The 13,419-nt window shown below is 49.3% G+C and overlaps 1 pseudogene across 1 annotated transcript in view; it reads right to left on the reverse strand.

Moving 5' to 3' along the window:
- The window catches only part of LOC146808580 (pepsin A-like), a 105,821-nt pseudogene that overhangs the window by 91,844 nt on the left and 558 nt on the right, over nt 1–13,419 (reverse strand). Inside the window, exon 2 of the transcript XR_014968036.1 lies at nt 11,760–11,877. The product of XR_014968036.1 is annotated as a pepsin A-like (transcript). The remainder of the gene's footprint in view (nt 1–11,759; nt 11,878–13,419) is intronic.

The raw sequence follows: 13,419 nt of genomic DNA on the forward strand, positions 1-13,419 counted from the left end.
TTATAATGTTTTAAGGATACAATGTGTACAGATTCAATATGTGATTTAATATATAGGTGCAATATTTTAGGGTGTTTGAAAATAGGTTTCAAGGTGTAGGGATTGGCACAAAGGGGTGTGGAATTTAATGAAATATCTACTTGTTCATGGGGCAGGTTGCTTCTTAAATGTACTTGTCCTGTAACAAAATCCACTGGTCCCTTTTGTGCCATGTAAAGCAGTGACAAATTATGGCAGCAATGTCATTATATTTGAGCTCTGATATAGCCTCTCTGATCACGTTAGGGCTCCTTCCATAGTAGGCTTTGAATACTAACAATTCCCTTATGTTGCCACGTTTCCGCAGATCTACATACTGGGGCTGAAGGTAATGGTTCTGGCTCACAAAAAAAATAAAAAAGTGGCTGAAGGAAATGTGAACTTGCAATGGCTCAGATTTTCGCTTGAGCAATATAGCACACCTGCATATTTGCTCATGCTTAAATACAGTTCACAAATATCTTCTAGGAGTATTATTTCTTGGCCTACTTCTGTAGTCTTGTGAACTTACAACAGTTGTATTTCTGCACTTAATACAAGGACATGGGTGCACTTTATTTCATGATTTGGCCCCTAATTAGGTCTGGCATTAACAATGACCTTTTATGTTCAGTAAAATGTTGTCTCTCCCTCCCTCTTTTGGCTAGCTTCACTGTGAGTGACTTCATTCTGTTCTTTCACAAGGAGCATATCCACACACAGTTGTTTTATCCAGTGCCAGGAACTACTGTGCAATGTGTGATTTTTGAGACCACAACAATTTCTGCTTTTGCCAATGTTTGTTATAATGGTACCTACCTTATTTCAGTAGTTTAGCGAAATGTTTTTGCATGTTTTTTGTGTGAACATTTTTATTTTGAAAACAAAGAATTATCAGTCTTGCTTTCAGGCTTCTGCAAATATTTGCATCTAATTGGAGAGCATTCTGAGAGCAGTATACATAGCCTCACATTGCTAAAAATTGAAAAAGTGTATACACATTTTTATACTCTGACCACTGTCAGTAATGCAGTCTGAGCTTACAACATTTACTTAGAGCGCTCACCCTAATAATAAAGCCTTTGCATTAATGAACAATAAATGCAAGTTTAAACAGCATTAGCACATGGACACAAATATTATCTTTTTGCAGACTATGCCTTTCCCTGATCCATAATGTGGTACTGTAAAATGGCAGCCAAAGGGTTTGTGCTGTGGGGGGTGGGCCTATTTGTCCCAAAGATGAAATATGCATGAAAACTTGTTGCCCTTGACCTCAAAAGAAAATATGTCCTGGACCAACTCAAGTGACAAACACATGACCAGTTTGACGAAGCAGAAGAATATAAAAAACAGAGATCTACTCTGTAACAAGGCATGATATATACTCTGTGACAAGGCATGACATCTACTCTGTCACAAGGCATGAGACCTACTCTGTGACAAGGCATGAGACTCACTCTGTGGCAAGGCATGAGATCTACTGTGTCACAAGGCATGAGACCTACCCTGTGACAAGGCATGATACCTACTCTGTGGCAAGGCATGAGATCTACTGTGTCACAAGGCATGAGGCCTACTCTGCGACAAGGCATGAGATCTACTGTGTCACAAGGCATGAGACCTACTCTGTGGCGAGGCATGAGACCTACTCTGTGACAAGGCATGCGATCTACTGTGTCACAAAGTATTAGACCTACTCTGTGACAAGGCATGAGACCTACTGTGTCACAAGGCATGAGACCTACCCTGTGACAAGGCATGATACCAACTCTGTGGCAAGGCATGAGATCTACTGTGTCACAAGGCATGAGACCTACTCTGTGACAAGGCATGATACCTACTCTGTGGCAAGGCATGAGATCTACTGTGTCACAAGGCATGAGGCCTACTCTGCGACAAGGCATGAGATCTACTGTGTCACTAGGCATGAGACCTATTCTGTGACAAGGCATCAGATCTACTGTGTCACCAGGCATGAGACCTACTCTGTGGCAAGGCATGAGACCTACTCTGTGACAAGGCATGAGATCTACTGTGTCACAAGGTATGAGATCTACACTGTGACAAGGCATGACATCTACTGTGTCACAAGGCATGAGACCTACTCTGTGACAAGGCATGAGATCTACTCTGTGACAAGGCATGAGACCTACTCTGTGACAAGGCATGAGACCTACTCTGTGGCAAGGCATGAGATCTACTGTGTCACAAGGCATGAGGCCTACTCTGCAACAAGGCATGAGATTTAATGTGTCACCAGGCATGAGACCTATTCTGTGACAAGGCATGAGATCTACTGTGTCACAAGGCATGAGACCTACTCTGTGGCAAGGCATGAGACCTACTCTGTGAGAAGGCATGAGATCTACTGTGTCACAAGGTATGAGACCTACTCTGTGACAAGGCATGAGATCTACTGTGTCACAAGGCATGAGACCTACCCTGTGACAAGGCATGATACCTACTCTGTGGCAAGGCATGAGATCTACTGTGTCACAAGGCATGAGGCCTACTCTGCGACAAGGCATGAGATCTACTGTGTCACAAGGCATGAGACCTACTCTGTGGCGAGGCATGAGACCTACTCTGTGACAAGGCATGAGATCTACTGTGTCACAAAGTATTAGACCTACTCTGTGACAAGGCATGAGACCTACTGTGTCACAAGGCATGAGACCTACCCTGTGACAAGGCATGATACCAACTCTGTGGCAAGGCATGAGATCTACTGTGTCACAAGGCATGAGACCTACTCTGTGACAAGGCATGATACCTACTCTGTGGCAAGGCATGAGATCTACTGTGTCACAAGGCATGAGGCCTACTCTGCGACAAGGCATGAGATCTACTGTGTAACCAGGCATGAGACCTATTCTGTGACAAGGCATCAGATCTACTGTGTCACAAGGCATGAGACCTACTCTGTGGCAAGGCATGAGACCTACTCTGTGACAAGGCATGAGATCTACTGTGTCACAAGGCATGAGACCTACTCTGTGACAAGGCATGAGATCTACTCTGTGACAAGGCATGAGACCTACTCTGTGACAAGACATGAGACCTACTCTGTGGCAAGGCATGAGATCTACTGTGTCACAAGGCATGAGGCCTACTCTGCAACAAGGCATGAGATCTACTGTGTCACCAGGCATGAGACCTATTCTGTGACAAGGCATGAAATCTACTGTGTCACAAGGCATGAGACCTACTCTGTGGCAAGGCATGAGACCTACTCTGTTACAAGGCATGAGATCTACTGTGACACAAGGCATGAGACCTACTCTGTGACAAGGCATGAGATCTAATCTGTGACAAGGCATGAGATCTACTGTGTCACAAGGCATGAGACCTACTCTGTGACAAGGCATGAGATCTACTCTGTGACAACGTATGAGACCTAATCTGTGACAAGACATGAGATCTACTCTGTTACAAGACATGCGACCTACTCTGCGACAAGGTATGAGACCTACTCTGTGACAAGGCATGAGATCTACTCTTTTACAAGACATAAGACCTACTCTGTGACAAGGCATGAGATCTACTCTGTGACAAGGCATGACATCTACTCTGTGACAAGGCATGAGATCTACTGTGTCACAAGGCATGACACCTACTCTGTGACAAGGCATGAGATCTACTCTGTGACAAGGCATGAAATGTACTCAGTGACAAGGCATGAGGTCTACTCTGTGACAAGGCATGAAATCTGTGTCACAAGGCATGAGACCTACTCTGTGACAAGGCATGAGACCTACTCAGTGACAATGCATGAGATCTACTGCGTCACAAGGCATGAGACCTACTCTGTGACCAGGCATGAAATCTACTGTGTCACAAGGCATAAGACCTCTTCTTTGACATGGCAAGAGACCTACTCTGTGACATGTGAGAAGGCATGAGATCTCCTCTGTGACAAGGCATTAGATCTCCTCTGTGACAAGGCATGAGGCTGTATTTATCATGGGGTTTTGGACAAAACCAAGTTACAGATCTTCAGGAACAACCACTCCCCGAGGGACGACTCATGGTGGCCTGCTGAACTGGGCCCAGCACCCTCCCCATCCAACTATGGTTGAAACCTCAGCATCATACTGACATCCCACGTCAAAGCTGTGCTTCCTCCTGCTACTTCATCCTACACATGGTCCGCAAGGACCTCCACTGGCTCCCAATACAAAAGAGTTCAAGCTTCTAACCCACACATTCAACGTCCTTCACAACTGTGGCCCCACCTACATCACCCCTCACCGCAAGGACCTTCACTGGCTCCCAATACAAAAGAGTTCAAGCTTCTAAACCACACATTCAAGATCCTTCACAACTGTGGCCCCACCTACATCACCCCTCACCGCAAGGACCTTCACTGGCTCCCAATACAAAAGAGTTCAAGCTTCTAAACCACACACTCAAGATCCTTCACAACTGTGGCCCCACCTACATCACCCCTCACCGCAAGGACCTTCACTGGCTCCCAATACAAAAGAGTTCAAGCTTCTAAACCACACATTCAAGATCCTTCACAACTGTGGCCCCACCTACATCAACCACAGCCGGAGAGTCCACAGCTCACTAGACACCTCCGTTCCGCCTTCTGTGCACTCACTGTCACCTCCAATATTTACGGATGTAGAAGCAGTGGCTATCCCCCCCAAAGGGGGTGACAAACAGTGCTCTAGAAACTGACTCATTGATTGATTGGGGATGAAAGTTGCAAGCAGGAAGTAAATGTAAAGTCACAGTCAGGAGAAATACACCAGGAAAATATTGCGCCTGGTTTCTGTTTCAGATAGTATACTCCAAACTAGAAACAGGGCAACATGTACAAAGGATTTTGTGTGCACCACAGATGGCTTTTCCTCTCGACTTTAAAGACAATAAGGCGATGCCAGGGGAAGGCTGGCAGGGCCGGACTGGCTACCTGGCCTTTCTAAGTAAAGAATGGAAACCAAATAGATTTAAAGTATGCTTTAAAACCATTTGTTTTGCTTTCTTTACTTAGATGCAAGTGCAGGTCCCCATCAACATAAATCAGGCCCCATGGCAGTAAAATCGGGCCCCAGTTTGGCAGCTGACCAAAATGCCTGGTCGCCAGTCCGGCCTTGAGGACTGCTGCTCGCAGCCAGTCAGGCAGTTCGCTGTCTCACGTATCCAGAGGGCTGCTGTCAGGAAGGGGCAGCTGCCAAGCATTACCGATGGTGAAGGTACACACTCTAAGGGGCATATTATCAAGCACAGCGTTAAGATTATCGCCGCTTTAGCGGCAGGAAACTGCTGCTAAAGCGGCGATAATGGGCTTGATAATATGCCGCAGAGAATTCCCATAGAAGCCCATGTTGACACCAGAACATGGACTTCTATGGGAATTAACAAGGGCATATTATCAAGCACCTTATTCCCTCTGCGGCGATAATTTTAACGCCGTTCTTGGTAATATGCCCCTCAGTGCCTTCCTAACCTCTCTGGATCTGCAGACCTTCTTACAGGTGTGCACTGTGTTACCCTGGCACTGAGAGCTGTACTTTCCTGGCAGCTGCCCCCTCGTTGGCTCAGCCAATGAATTCTTCCCAGCCAAGCAGAAAAAAAGGAATTTTCTTGTGTGAAAGTGACATCTTTGGTCAGGAAGGCCCAGCTGCCAAGATGAACTGGTAGCGTTTTTGCAGATCAGCTGAGTTGGGAGTCTCCCAGGGGGTGCCCACAGCAAAAGCTTTATAGCCACCAGCAGAAGTTGCAGAAGGTGGCTGGGGAAGCAGAATTCCTCAGGCAGCAGACCCTGGTTTGTTGTGTTTGGCTTTCATAGAGAGCCTCTGGTTTAACCTCATCACTCACTGCTATGATGTAGCAACAGTTAACAACACTTGTCCCCCTCTTTTACTATATCATGAAGGCCCCCCAGGTGACGGGGACGCTGATGTGAACCTGTTAGCGCCGCTCTGCTTGTCTGTTTTGACTGTGAGCCCAGCAGCAGGAGGAGAAGGAAGGCAGGGAAAGTGCCAGGAGCTGGTGAGGGGTGGCAGGTAAGATTACCTTTGGGGCAGAGATACATTACAGAGGCCATGTCTGCTCCCCACCCTGGCATATTATTCATCTGCCAGCGCGTGGCAGCTGAATACAGGGTATATGGTTTTGGGCCCCTAGGTGAAACAACATTATAGATGGGTGAAAAGTGAGTTACGGGTATGCTTTTTCACCACACGGTTCTGGGTGACTTCATAGACAACGTGAACTCTGCTCTCTTTGTCTATTTGACGTCTGTGAGAAGTTGGCCTGGTATATGATGCTCACTAGTTAAAGTGATCACCTTGTACCATGCCAAGCAACCCTTATGGTGTGGTTGTAAGTCAACCTTTTCGGACTAGCTGCCCTAGTGGTAGCGTAGGCTAAGCAGTCTTTGAGGCTAAACTCGTGAAGCGTGTTAAGCCAGCTGTTTTACCAAATGCAACCCCCTTTTATACCAATGAAAGGACACCACACAGATATATATTCAAAATATATATGTATTTATTTCTCAAAGTAACCCCTAGTCTCTTTATAAGCACAGGAGCACAAATCGTCAAACAAGATTACAGTAGAATACACAGAAGTTGCACTTTATATGGATAGGCCCTGGTGGCCACTCGAACCATATACTAAAATAGTGGTATAAGTACCACGAACAGAAAAGGGAAAAGGCCTAGGGCCTCTAGAATCGCTGGGCCTACAAGGAGCTATCTTCAGTTAGTGACCAGGAGGTCCACGGGTGGCGTGTGCAGAGCAAATAGTCACACGCGTGCTCCCATAGGTTTCAATGGGTGCGTAAAAAGTACAAAGTTACTGCAAAGAGGATCTTCCGGATGGACTAGGAACTCAAGATTTGGAACACAGGCACTAGAGATGTAATACTACACTTGGGCACAGGTGTGCCAGCTTTACCTCACCCACAGGAAGCGGGTGCATAGGCCTCGAAGTGCGTCGGGTTTCTTCTATCTGTTCCGTGGAGCCTGAAGACAAAGATGCTGCAGGCGGTCGGTCCGGGAGAGATGCGGTGGATCCAAGAGTGGATCGGAGATGTTGAAGACCTGTAAGCAGAGGGGACAGTGTTCACAGTCACTAGCCAGTGACCAGCGTGGCACCAAGTGGGTACCAGGCAATGTCGGGTGCAAACAGGAAGAAAGGTGCAGCTTGTCTCTGCAGCCACGTGGTCCCTGGAGGTCGACGACGTCCAGGAGCCGGTTCACGAGCTGTCCCACGCAAGCTCTCGCTGTTGGCGGTGTCGGCGACTTGATCGAAGCAAACAAGCCTTGGCAAAAGCAATTGTTGTAGGAGATGAAATAAGCTGTTGGTTCTGACCAGCAAGGTCAGAAGGACTGCTCCTTTGGAGGGGAGCAAGGGCCAGTCTGGAGCAACCAGACCAGCGGTGTATTTTGTGAAGTTCGTCGCCAAGATGGCTACTAGCCAGCGGGCCAGCAACCGGTTAGGCGCGTCGAGTGGCAAAATGCAGAAGGGCCCCACGCAGATCGTGGAGATGCTGGAGGGCTCACCTTTGGTGCAGATGCTGCTCGAGGGTTGGGCTTCTCAGATCCCAAAGCACAACTTGGAGGGAGCCTCGGTTGTTGCACTTGTCAGCTTGTCGTGGTCGTTCCAAGATGGCTGGCTCCACGGGTCTCGTTGCCTCCACGGGTCTCCTCTTTTTAGGGACTGTGGATCGGGCGGTGAGAGGTCTGGAGGTCCAGGTCTTGTCAGTCTCTGGGCTCGGGCTCCGGCGGGAGGCGGCGGCAAAGCAGACGTTGATTCGCTGGATGGTGCTTGCGTTAGCAAGGTGGTCACTCCCTGACCACAGGGGAGATTTCCTTCAGTCTTCTGTGCAGCAGAATGTCGAAGTTCACGTCTTCTTCTTAGTTTCAAGTTGATTCCAGGATGTCTGAAGTCTTAGGACACAGCTCCTACCTTTAAGCGGATTCTAGGGCCGGACTACCTGCTAGGTCCCTCCCTATGGGTGGGACCAGGAAGGGGGGTGGTTACACCCCCAATCCTTTGTCCAGCTCGCCCCAGGCCCGGGACTGGTGTGCCCCAGGACCGGTTTGAGCTGGCATATGCACCGAGGCTCCTTGTGAGCCACAGGCATGTCTGGTTTCTTTCAAGCCCTACCTGACCAATACACAAAATCCTGTCTGGGGTGGTGCATGCACCTCCCCTGGCAGGAAACCCTTTGTCCACACCTCCCAAGCTGGAAGGACTCCCAGCAGCAGGAGGGCAGACTTGTGTCTGTGGTGGCAGCATCCATTTTGTGGAGCTGAGGCTATGTCTGATTTTACCCGGGTTTCAGGTACTGTACATGTCGTGTCCCTCTAGAAGGGTGGAATGCTAACCCCGTCGCCAGAATTGGTGAGGGGTTAGTATTCCAATTCGTATGACACCTTACTCGACATGTTTTGATAAAGCCAAACCAAAGATAGCATTTAACCGCGAGGTTCATAATGCACTTAAGAGTATATGGTATGACGATATCTGGAAACAGTAGAAGGAAGTTGTTCCGACCACTGCAGACAGGCTCAGCTCATGCCAGAGCACCATCTCACATGGAACCAAGCACTCTGCCTTCAGGATTGTTAAGGCCTGCCATAGGAGTGACTTATAGGTTACCAGGTGTCCCATTTAAGGTTAGGTATAGGTATACTACACCTAAGTAAGAGGTGATTACACCAACTTACCCCAGCTGAGTGATCAGCCAGTTGTGTCAAATTGTTAGGCCAAGCCTGGGGTGGCATAATACATGCTTCAGCCCCTGGCAGGCCTTGGGTACACCAATGCCCTGGGTACCTAGTGTACACTGGTACAGGGGCTGACAGGGTGATCCAACCAATTGGGTATGTACCTAGGGTACATGGAGTCCATTTTAAAGAGAGAACAGCCAGGCTGAGATCCTGAATAGCAGGATCTCAGGCCAACTAAGTCGAAAAACCAGCTAGACACTAGGCAAAAATTTGGGGGTAACCATAGTCAGATATCCACCTTCCTACAACGTCACTCAGAACCCCTTAGTGAAAAGCATCCCCATAATTCACTGTTACCCATCTATATTCTATATGATATCCATGGCTTCCACAGGAACCCTCTTCCATTTATACCAGATTCCTAGTCAATGGCATAGCAACTGCTGATAACAGAAAGCGTGACCCACGGTTGCTGCGCTGTGGAGGCCGCTGTGCCAGGATCCTGCTCCGTAGAGGCCGCTGTGCCAGGAGCCTGCGCCGTGGAGGCCGCTGAGCCAGGAGCCTGCGCCGTGGAGGCCGCTGGGCCAGGAGCCTGCGCCGTGGAGGCCGCTGGGCCAGGAGCCTGCGCCGTGTAGGCCGCTGGGTCAGGAGCCTGTGCCGTGGAGGCCGCTGGGACAGAAGCCTGCGCCGTGGAGGCCGCTGGGCCAGGAGCCTGTGCTGTGGAGGCCGCTGGGCCAGGAGCCTGCACCGTGGAGGCCGCTGGGCTTGGAGCCTGCGACGTGGAGGCCGCAGGGCCAAGAGCCTGTGCCGTGGAGGCCGCTGGGCCAGGAGCCTGCGCCGTGGAGGCCGCTGGGCCAGGAGCCTGCGCCGTGGAGGCCGCTGGGTCAGGAGCCTGCGCCGTGGAGGCCGCTGGGCCAGGAGCCTGCACCGTGGAGGCTGCTGGGTCAGGAGCCTGCGCCGTGGAGGCCACTGGATCAGGAGCCTGCGCCGTGGAGGCCGCTGGGCCAGAAGCCTGCGCCGTTGAGGCCGCTGGGCCACGAGCCTGCGCCATGGAGGCCGCTGGGCCAGGAGCCTGCGCCGTGGAGGCCGCAGGGCCAGGGGCCTGCGCTGTGGAGGCCGCTGGGCCAGGAGCCTGCGCCGTGGAGGCCACTGGATCAGGAGCCTGCGCCGTGGAGGCCGCTGGGCCAGAAGCCTGCGCCGTTGAGGCTGCTGGGCCAGGAGCCTGCGCCGTGGAGGCCGCTGGGCCAGGAGCCTGCGCCGTGGAGGCCGCTGGGCCAGGAGCCTGCGCTGTGGAGGCCGCTGGGCCAGGAGCCTGCGCCGTGGAGGCCGCTGGGCCAGGAACCCTGCCGCTTGCCTGCTCTTGCTGACAGCAGAAAGAACTGCAGGCGGTGAAGGGAGGAAAGCAGGGAAGGTTGTGGAAGGGTGAGGATGGCGGGTTAGGGGTTTTGTCAAAGAGATGTTCTCATTGTCTTTTGATGTCACTCAGAGCTCCTCAGTGAGAAGGATCCCTGATATTCAGTGTTGCCCATCTATAATTCTATATGTTATATCCATACTTTTAATTTCCTTCCACTGTCATGGAAATAGCCCAGAGCAAGTGCGCCACCGCAGCAGGTAAGGAGCCGCTTCAAGCACCGCTGGGATGTACCGCCTGAAGCCAAGGAGCCTCGCCTCACCCAGCGACTCCAAAGACGGAAGCCCCCGAAGCACAAAAAGCGTCTGCCGCGCGCGGCTGCGAACATGGAAAAATGTCAGATTTGACAAACCATGACCATGTCTGCCCAAGGCCCATGCAAAGAACAACGCCTCCAGGCATTTGGGAGTAGGTGAGGCCACCTCACTCTACACAGAATTGCATTTGCCAAGAACTTAAGAAAGAGGAAATACATTAAATAGCAAAGTGCATTTCAGTCTGAAATAGCACACTTCAAGAAGCCACCGATTTTTTACTTCAGAAAAGCAACAGCATAGAAATATAGGCATGCGAATTGCTTGTTAAAATAAAACAATTTTATTTTTTTATTTTTTGTTACTTACACGGAGATATCAATTTTCGTAAACCCTATTTAATATTGAAAGAGTAGTAGTTTAATTAATAGTAATAGTTTAAAATCTATATTTAGTTCAAATATAACCATAAACGATGCACACAATCCATACAAACATTAAAACATGTATAAAAGCACATAAACCTTCATAGTACATCCCAAACAGCTTAAGTCATAAAAAGAGAATGAGCGATCATTCAAAGTGTATATATATTATAAAAGTATAGATGGGCAGCCGTCCACCTTTCTTTCCAGGGTGGCTTCACTGAATGACCCATTCCACAGGCCGAACGCAACGCACCCCCCCCTGCAGTGGAAGGACGCCCCTGGAGGGGGCAGGATACACCTAAGGCCCAATAGAATGGCGATGAGAGAGGAATGTTCCACTGGTCGTCTGATCCTAGGGGGGGCGGTCTATCTCTTTTATTACCGGCTCTGAAGGCGTTTGACCCAAACAAGCCAAGCGCTAAAGGAAGCTGAGCTCAAACCTACTCTCTGTTTAAAGGACACTGAGGGGCATATTTGTGAGCCCCTAGCACCGCTGATGCGTCATCTTTTGTGACGCAAGGCAGGCGCAAACCTTGAAATCATATTTATGAGGCTACACAAAGCCACTTTGTGCTCCTTGAATGGCCTCAAAGGTATGGAGCAAGGCACGGCAGTGCAAATCGACGCGTAGCCTTACTCTGCGCCAGGGAGGTGTTCCATGGGCCTTGCAGTGGGTGCTTCCACACAACACCCGTGGATGTTCTTGCACCCCAAATTTGCAAGGACTTTTAGGCCTGGAGATGTGCCTAATCCTAATATGTTTCTTTCTCCAACTTTTTCCCTCTCTGTGTTTTCATTCTGCAGCACAACAGTGACTGGAAATGTTGAGGAGCAGATTGCGTCAGAGCGCTAGTGAACCGCGGGAGCTCGTCTGGTGACCGGCGACTATGTCGCTGATGGAATATGAATACTGCTATTTGTCAATTCTTTGCCCTCAAGAGATACTCACAGCAAGCCGGGCTTGAGCAATACACCGATGGGACCCAGAGATTGACTGATCCGGTGTCAAAGATCACCGTGAAGTCCTGAGGTGGAGTCCCAATGGAGATGGTGCCGTAGTAAGTGGTCTGTTGGACAAGAAGAGGATCATCGAAAGGTAATTACACATATAAACCATTATGTGTCTTCAGCTTCCCTGTAACACATTTGAAAGTGATAAACAACAGATGCAACATGACAGGATTGGAACAACGAACAGAGGTGGCGTTTCCACCATTTACCAGCTCTTGCTGTACATTTTCCAATAGTGAACCAAGCAACAACATAGCATTGTGTTCTCCTATTCAACCTCAGATTGTTTTCCAAAGTAGGGGTGATGAGCTGAACAGCATAATCACTTGGGGAACAACAGACGGTGCAAGAGGATTACAGTAACTCCCTTGTGAAATCCTGAGACCCTGTGAAATCCTGAGACCCTTCCTGAGACCCTTGTGAAATCCTGAGACCCTTGTGAAATCCTGCCCTTCATGAGACCCTTGTGAAATCCTGAGACCCTTGTGAAATCCTGAGACCTTTCCTGAGACCCTTGTGAAATCCTGAGACCCTTCCCGAGACCCTTGTGAAATCCTGATACCCTTGTGAAATCCTGAGACCCTTCCTGAGATCCTTGTGTGAAACCCTGAGACCCTTGTGAAATCCTGAGAGCCTTGTGAAATCCTGAGACCCTTCCTGAGATCCTTGTGTGAAACCCTGAGACCCTTGTGAAATCCTGAGACCCTTGTGAAATCCTGAGACCCTTCCTGAGATCCTTGTGTGAAATCCTGACACCCTTGTGAAATCCTGAGACCCTTCCTGAGACCCTTGTGTGAAATCCTGAGACCCTTGTGAAATCCTGAGACTCTTCCCTCCTGATTTCTCACTCTAGCATAGAAGTCAGGCAGAGCTCGGCATACCTGATCCATAGACAGAATCCTGCTGGTGACCTGCACAGGGACAGGTGCCCGATCATTCAGTGTATGCCATTATTAACAAGGACAAACCCTTTGGATTTGCAAAAGTAGCTTTGCATGGCTTGGAGAGAATGTACTGGCTTCTAACTCCACTTGAGGTGTGCATTGAGAATGTCTGTTCGAGAGAAGGAGAAGGTGTGGGGGTGGAGAGATGACAGGGAACAGGGATAGATGGGGGTTGTGTGATTATCATTCAGTAATCCATCCGGTCATGAGGAAGAGGATGTAGAGAAGATAACGTGTGCAATAAAAGGATCATTAGAAGTGACGGAGATATTTTAAAGCACAAAGCAGGAGGTTGTTGGTGCGCATGTCAGTGCAATCTGGGTCTGTAGTTCGGAACCGCGCTGCTCTATTGTTTCTCAAACCCGTAGCAATTCTTCAATGTAGGTTTCCATCAAGTGGACATTCTGTTATTCTGATTTAATCAGACTAAACATCCACCTTTGACTTTATTAAAAATTGGTGTGTTGTAAAAAGCTGGTGGCCTGGACCTTGTTGTCCTGTGGGCTGTGCTGCAGCCTGGTGTTCCATGGAAGAAGTTTAAAGATGCAGGGGCAGATTTACAAGGAACTGACGCATCTGCTTGGATGCGTCATTTGCCTGGCGCCTGCGTCAAATGTCCTTGCGCCAACATGGATGCGCCGTATTTACAATACA

The sequence above is a fragment of the Triturus cristatus genome, chromosome 8 (assembly GCF_964204655.1).
Source record: "Triturus cristatus chromosome 8, aTriCri1.1, whole genome shotgun sequence".
NCBI lineage: Eukaryota > Metazoa > Chordata > Amphibia > Caudata > Salamandridae > Triturus > Triturus cristatus.